Below are 7175 nucleotides of genomic sequence, written 5' to 3'. Positions count from 1 at the left end.
GTTAGACAGAAATTGATTCTGTCATGAACTTGTATAATCACAATTTGATTAAATGAATATGTTCTAATGGATAGAAGACTTTCATGTTCTTTAGAAGTGATGCATTGATTGAAGAAAATATCACAAAATCATGCAATATTTGGCACCAAGTGCTTTTAACTCATAATAACAACCTAAATTATGGACATACATAGTTTTCTTAGGAAAAGTTGAGTTTGATGCATTTAAGAAACTATGAACTAGAAAACAAAATTGACAAATATTAAGAATTATTGTCTGATAAGATGAACTCATGCTTAATTTAGTCATCATGCACATGTATTAGCATGAAAATCAGAGCCTAGTTGCAAGCTCTAGGAATCCATGCATGATCCTAGAAACACCTTGAAGCCATCAAAGTACCTTGAGGAGCTCAAGTTCTCATCTCAGAGATACCACGGAAGATAAGGTCTCCAACTCCAGTCCAAAATAAATGAAAAAAAAAAGTGTCATTCATGGGAAAGTTTCATGGTCAAATGGCAATAAAGATTATTCTGATAAAGAATTAACATGTCAATATCTTCACTGCACCTCTCTTCATGTCGCAACAACAACAACCAAACAAATATTACATGTTTACATATGATAACATTCACAACAACAACAACCCTAAACGGTAAATCCAGTGATAAATATTACATGTTTACATAAGGTAACATTTACAACAACGAAACATACATAATAAGTCTACTACAACAACCAAAAAAGAAAGAAAGAAGAACTATGTTGTAAAGAAAAAAATAAAACAACAAAATAATAGATATATTATATGAAACTCACCTTAATAGCTAAAAAGAGAAGTGGAGAAGAAGGATATTACAACCCTGCACAAGGTAGTGCAAACAACTTTCACGGGAATCGTCGGAAGGGTTGGGGTTCTAGAGTAAGGAGGATTGGGTTTACCACTCTTTTCATATACAAATGAGAAAAACAAAAAAAAACTAAACACGCATTTATATGGGATAAAATTTTACAAGAAAAAAAATACAATACAAGTGCGATGCAAATAAGAAATTTTGCAATATCAGACTTTGGCAAATATTTTAAAATTTTACAATACTTCATGCGATACTCGTTCATAATTTTGTAAATTTTAAAATTTCACAAACTTTTCTAGAAAATCGCAACCTCAAATGTGATTTTGTTGACGAGTGTTGTGGGTGTATTATTTTAGCATCATGACGTGCAAAAATCAAAAATTCGCACCTATGAGGGGTAAAAGCATCAAGTAAAAATTGAAAACCTGCGATATTGTTCATTCGGCAGATTTAGTAAGTTGTGGGGCATTTTTTTAAATACATCATTTTTGTCATACAACACGATCATTTTTTTCTCATGCTACTCAAACCAGTAAAAACTTTTTATTTTGGAAAAATTATCATATAAAAACTTCTCATAGGATTTTTTTCCTATAAGAGTTTTTCTTGCTTTCAAGCATGCCCTAAGGGTTTGTTGAAAACATATACAGTGGGTTGCAGAACATGACAACTATTCTCAAAGTTACACATTGGATGCATTGTCTTTAAAGCGAAAGTTGCTATGCTAGGATCAATGTCTTTGGTGCAATAGACTTCAATGCAATTTCACTTTCAAGTTATAACTGAGCTTCACTTTGTATTGTTTCTCTTGAAACTCAACTTGGAAGAAACTAAAAGGGGCTAAGAAAGCCAAGTATTCCTGCATAATTTTGAACCCAAAACCAATAGGATTAACAGGTGCCATTTATGTTAGAGATGAACAAAGCCCAAGGAACCTTAAACGATTTTAATGACCCTTTAACCTGATATGTTGTCCTTATGAATGTTTAAATAAGTTGAGCTAAAGCAAATTTGGTGTGTTAATTTGCATCAACCTTGATCAAGTGCCTAATCTAAGTCAAATTTCAGATGGACTGAGACATGCATCCAAATCCACAATCTCTATTGAAGTTTGGTGTCTTATCATTCCTCTATACATGGGAAAGGCAATTTGTGACCAACACAATTGATGATTCAAGAAAAACCTCAGTTGGTTCCAAGGGAGGTTTCCTTGTCCTGCATGAAAAAAAACCCATTTGTGCACATAGCCAAGCAATAACCTTCTTTCTCTCCAAAAGGCTAACTTGACCCAATGAGCCAATGATATGTTGGAGTCCCACAAACTAGTACCAAAACTTTAGTCTGATGCAACCTTCTTTTTTGAAAAATGACTGTACTTTGCAACAAAAATGATGTGTTTTCTGAAATGGTCTATAATTTTCAAATTCCACTCGATGTCCAAATTCACACATTTTTTAAGTTAAAAAAACATTTTTAACATTCGCACAAGTGAATTTCTTTCATATGCAAACTTCCTCCCAAATATGAGAATTTCCTCCTAAATCTGTGATTTTCCTCTAAATATGTGAATTTCTTCTTAAATATGTGATATTCATCCTAAAACCACAACAAAACAGGAAAATAAACTTGTACCTGTGAATGTCCTTCGACATGTGCCCTTTATGCGATTTTATTAAAAGGAGGCTCAAACATTTTGGGGACACTCACAAAATGTCCCCAATTTGTGCACACCTTTTTTAACTAAATACTCTCACATTTGCAAATGTTTTGACCTTCGCACTTGAATGTCCTCACACATTTTCAAACGTCCTCCCATCTGTGCCCCTTATGTGATTTTAGTAAAAGAAGGTTCACACATTTTGGAGACCTTTACAACTTATGGTTGCGAATGTGGTAATGCATTTGTGATTGTCATAACATGTTAGGCAAAGGGCCTCTTGCCTAGTTTTTGCAAAAGTGTTGTTAAAGGTAAGCACCACCAAAGTCTTTAGTAATGCTTCAAAAGTGCCCTTTAGTGATACTTCAAAAGCGTTGCTATAGCCTTTAGTGTCAAAGCATCTCTAAGGCCTCTAACGATGATTTAAAAGTGTCGCTAAAACCTCTAGCAACGCTTCAAAGGCACATCTAAAGTCTTTATCGACACTTCAAAGGCACAACTAAAGTCTCTAGTGATGCCTTTTAGCAAGCACATGTCCACTAGCATCTCACTAGGTGAGTGGTAGGCAACTACCACTCACTATATATATATATATATATATATATATATATATATATATATATATATATATATATATATATATATATATATATATATATATATATATATATATATATAATGCTCGTACTTTCTGGTTGCGAATGTGCACAAAATGTGTGAACCTACTTTTACTAAATACTCCTACATTTGTCAATGTCCTCGCACATGTGCGAACCTCTATAAAAAATTCACATATTCTAATGTTTGAAAGAAAATTTATATATTTGAGAGAAAAATTGCATATGTAGAAGAAAATTTGCATATTCTAATATTTGAGAGAAAGTTTGCATATCTGGATGAAATTCGGTTGTGCAAAGGTTAAAAAAAGTCTTTTTAACATAAAAAGTGTGAATTTGGATATAAGGTAGATTTTGAAAAATATAGGGCATTTCGAGAAACACATCTTTTTTGTTACACAGTATGGTCATTTTTTTCTGCATATTTCCCATCATGACTCATGAGAGAGTGAAACTTCTTAGGTTAGTCTCTTCCAACAACCATGATTTTGACTTAAGGTAATTCTTGACATAGACTCATCTTTTACATGATATTTCATGTCAAATGCTACCTCATGGATAGAAGAGAATGATTCTCATTTGTGTCATTTCTCATGTGCAAGCAAATATGAGAAAACATGTAAGTGGTTTTTTTACCATCCTCGATAGTGGAGTGACACAAATTTGCATGCACATGTCATTTTCACACTTGTTCGATCGTGATCTATGCACAGGTTCTTTCACCTTGGTGATGATAGCAAGATCACTCTTGCCAATTTTGTCGATGGGATGAGGCATTGGATTTGATTCACGTATCAAGATTTTAACACACTTCTCAAGGACATCTCTGTCATGAGCAGTAGGTCAGAGTTGTTGTCGTGTGACTTGGAGTTTCACATGCATTTTCTGCAGCATATTCGATATATGTTGGAAGCTCTCTCCAAACCTAGACATGTGGTTTCCCACACCGACTTAAGGTTGCTCATCGTCTTGGTGGTTTTAATTGTGAATGCAAAATTCATTTTTAAATTTGAGAGGAACGAGGATCGTTCACTCTAACACTACTTTATTGCATTACAATGGGCTTAGGTTCAAGGTTTGAGGTTTAGGTAGGTCGGGTTATGTTAGAGTTTGGGTCAAAGTCAAAATCCAGTAACAAGGTAGGTTGGTTCTGACAGAGTTTAGTAAAAAAAACTTATGCGTTGAAAAAATTGTCATAGAAAAATTCAAAAAATTAAGAAATTTAACTAGACACCTTAATGAATGTACTTACCAAATATCAGGGTCAAAGGCTTTGTGGATTGGGAGAAATAATTCAAACAACTTTCAGATTGGGATTGGGTTTTCTGCAGGCTAGACTGGGTTTTGGCAAAACAGACCCAAGTTTGTAAAATTTATATCTTTGTACAATGATATGCTTAAATCATTTTTTTAGGGTCTTAACTAGATATCCTAAGGAGGCTTGAGTCAAAATTTTAGACCCGAATGATTTACTATTTGGGTTGGGCGACTTCGGTAAGTCTAATGAAATTTCAACTCCATTAAAAAATAGGTTCTTAATAGACTTTGGTTTACGAGGTTCTAGGCTTGGGAGAGGCTTAAGAAAGGGTTTCTAATGACTTACAATACTTGGTCTAGGTACGCTAAGGTTTGTTGAAGGTCTGGGTCATCCGGGGTTGGCTAGGGTTTTTCAGTTTATGCTGGGAAGGGTTGAATCCTCCAAATTGTTGGTGCAGTTCACATGAACTGATTGGAGTTGGATGCTTGTTCATAGTCCTTAGGCAATTTATACTCAATGAGGATCTAATCACCTTTTAGTTTGCAAGAAAGAGCTCTTCGAAAAAGTGCGATGAGTTAGGGGCAGAGACTTGCAATAAAAAATGAGAGAGAAAACATTCGAGAGAGGGACGCCCAAAGAGAGATAGAAGAGGTAGACGAGTTTTAGCGAGTGAGAGATAAGATCAATTCTTCATTTCATATTCTGACAATACAAAGTAAGCCTCTTTATATATAGGTTGGAATGTGTCTCATTAAGGTCTCACAAAATATAAACTAAATGAGAAATACCTATCTATAGATAAACCTAGTCTCCTTAGATGAAGTCTTTCCTTAGCTCATCAATGTAGAACTCATTTCACAATGATCACTTGGGGCTTTCAAGGTCCACTAAGGAGGGAACTCAAAGGCCTACATGAGTTTTGTGAGGAGGGTTTAATGACCTTGGGGGCGCCAAGAGGGTGGGGCCCACACATCCTTCCATGGAGTCTTCTAGAGGGGACGTCCCAAGTGGGTCCCACTTACATTAAATATGAGAGGGTGTCCAAGGATGTGCACCACATGACTAAGGTTGTTGCAATGTTGAGGTGGCATCTCCTAGGCGAATCTCATAGCTTGAAGCAATCAAAGCTTGGATTTCGGGTCTGACACAATTATACTTGGATTCGTTTGCATAATTTGAATCCTTGGGGCTGGGTAGGGCTCACTCATGATTTGGTCAACCATAAAAACTTAAATGAAGCAGGCCTAGGCAATGGTAACTAAGTCAATGTCCTTGAAATAAAGCTGCTAAAAGGTATAGTGGAATATGATGAGATGAAAAAGATGCTCGTACAAATACAATCACTAATGACAAGCAGCCCCAAAATCAGCAAAGTAAAGAAAGGCGGTCGAGTGAAAGGCCAATGAAAGAGGAGAACCACTCAAAAGAGAGCGGTAATGTGGCATCATTGGTCTGCAACCCGTGTGCAACAGGGAGGAAGAGTGTGAGAACAATGACTTTGTGTTGTCAATTGTCCCATCATTAGGTTCAATGTCTTTCATGTTGTGAGAGTGTAAACACCCAAAATTTTCCTCATCCATTCTCAAATAACCCTCTCGTGCAGTGCCAACCCTGTTAGGTCAGTGTAGGAGTCAAACCCTGAGTCAGTTTCAGAAAATTACCATTTTACCCACTTTCATTAGAAAAATTACCATTTTACCCCTAAGTCATCCCGGACCCTAGTCAATCAGAGTCAACACTGGTCAGTTCAGAACATTTAGAATATCAGTCATTCCAAGCTCATCTGAGCTCACAGTGAGAAGACCATTTTCATTTCTGACAATTCCTGCCAAAATGGGATCATTTCTTCAGAAATGAGCTCATTTCTTGCTCAAATCCAAGCCAATTGTCTCTGAGTCAGTCATTCATAGTCAATCATACTCCCCAGAGTCTAACTTGAGCTCACCAGAAGTTTGAGTGCTCTCATTTCAGTTCAAAACCATTTCTAAGTGTCCAGGAGACCATTTTAGTCCATTTCAGCTCTTTCAGCTGAAATTGAACTGAGTTCAGTCAATTGAGCTAGTGTTCAAGCTTTGATTTTAGTTCATGTCAGTATTACTGACTTTTTTTCTAGCTCAAACCCAACTCTGGTCCATAATTCACTTCAATCAAGTGACCATTCCGCACCATTTCTCTAAAAATGGCAGTTTCTTTTTGAAAATTTAGTCGGAAAAGGTCAGTTGAGTCAGTGTCTTGTCAGTTTATTTGAGTTCGGAAACTCTAAAACCCAACTCATTTCAGTTCAATTCAGCTCAAACCCTAATTTTCAGTGTCACTTCATCCTAGTAGAGCCTGAAAACCATTTCTCAAACCATTTTGCAAATTTTGTCAATTTTAACACTTTTTTGAACTGGTATAACTGTCAATCGGGGTTTAAAATCCAAATTTTTTCATTCAGGGTTAGCATTTCGCATGTCATTTCATGTCATTTCTCATCATTTCATATCATTTTTCAGCATTTCATAACATTTCATCACATTTCATTTCATTTTCGAAGTCCAAAACTCCAGTTTTATAAATTTCAATCCAGATCGAGTTTCAAAAGCTTTCAGAAATCAATTTCAAACCCCGGGTTTCCAAAATTGACATTTTTACCCCCGGGAGTCTAAATTTGGAAATATTTTCTCAAGAAAAATAATCTGGATTTATTTCAAACTCAATTTTTTTAATTCTACACTGGATTTAATTCGCAACGGGGTATTGAACTTCAAATTCCAAGCTCATTTCAAAAACTGCCAAAAATAGCT

This window comes from Nuphar pumila, chromosome 12 (genome assembly GCF_984573655.1).
Source record: "Nuphar pumila chromosome 12, dmNupPumi1.hap1.1, whole genome shotgun sequence".
In the NCBI taxonomy this organism is placed as follows: Eukaryota; Viridiplantae; Streptophyta; class Magnoliopsida; order Nymphaeales; family Nymphaeaceae; genus Nuphar; species Nuphar pumila.
This window is presented reverse-complemented; position numbering follows the sequence as displayed.